Below are 860 nucleotides of genomic sequence, written 5' to 3' on the forward strand. Positions count from 1 at the left end.
GGCGGGGCCAGGACCAGAAGTGGTGCTCCTGGAGCCCAAGAAAGGGACTGCGTTTCTCTGGGTGGGAAGGGTAAGGAAGCAGTATTGGTTCCCCAGGTGTCTGGGGCCCTAAGATTAGGAATGGCGCAGGGCTTAAACTAGGAGTATAGAACAGCGAGGGGGGGGGCGGTGATGGAGGGGTGAATGTGGCTTAGGGAGTCCCCGCGCCCCGGCGCAGAGAGCTGCGCTATAGACTTAGCCCAAGAGGCCTGAGGATAGTAGTGCAGGCTAGGAGAGTTAGCCGGTGGTGCAGGCCCAGGGAAGCAGAGAGAGGTGAGGGCGGGGCCAGGACCAGAAGTGGTGCTCCTGGAGCCCAAGAAAGGGACTGAGTTTCTCTGGGTGGGAAGGGTAAGGAAGCAGTATTGGTTCCCCAGGTGTCTGGGGCCCCGAGACTAGGAGTGGCGCAGGGCCCAAACTAGGAGTATAGAACGGTGAGGCGGGGGATGGAAGGGTGAATGTCGCTTAGGGAGTCCCGGCGCGGAGATCTGCGCTATAGACTTACCCCAAGAGGCCTGAGGATAGTAATGCCACCAAACAGCATCTTTATCGGTCACTGATACTTCAAACACCATTGGGTCTGCTGGATCATATCACCCAAGGGGCAGAGCAGCTTGTACAGCAGCCTGGACCAGTTGAAGGGCCCTTTCCTGTTCCAGGCCCCACTCAAAGGTATGTGCCTTCCAGGTCACTTGATATATGGGTTGCAGTAACACACCATGCCACCAAACAGCATCTTTATCGGTCACTGATACTTCAAACACCATTGGGTCTGCTGGATCATATCACCCAAGGGGCAGAGCAGCTTGTACAGCAGCCTGGAC

This window comes from Nannospalax galili, unplaced genomic scaffold (assembly GCF_000622305.1).
Source record: "Nannospalax galili isolate Female #2095 unplaced genomic scaffold, S.galili_v1.0 scaffold276, whole genome shotgun sequence".
Taxonomy (NCBI): Eukaryota; Metazoa; Chordata; class Mammalia; order Rodentia; family Spalacidae; genus Nannospalax; species Nannospalax galili.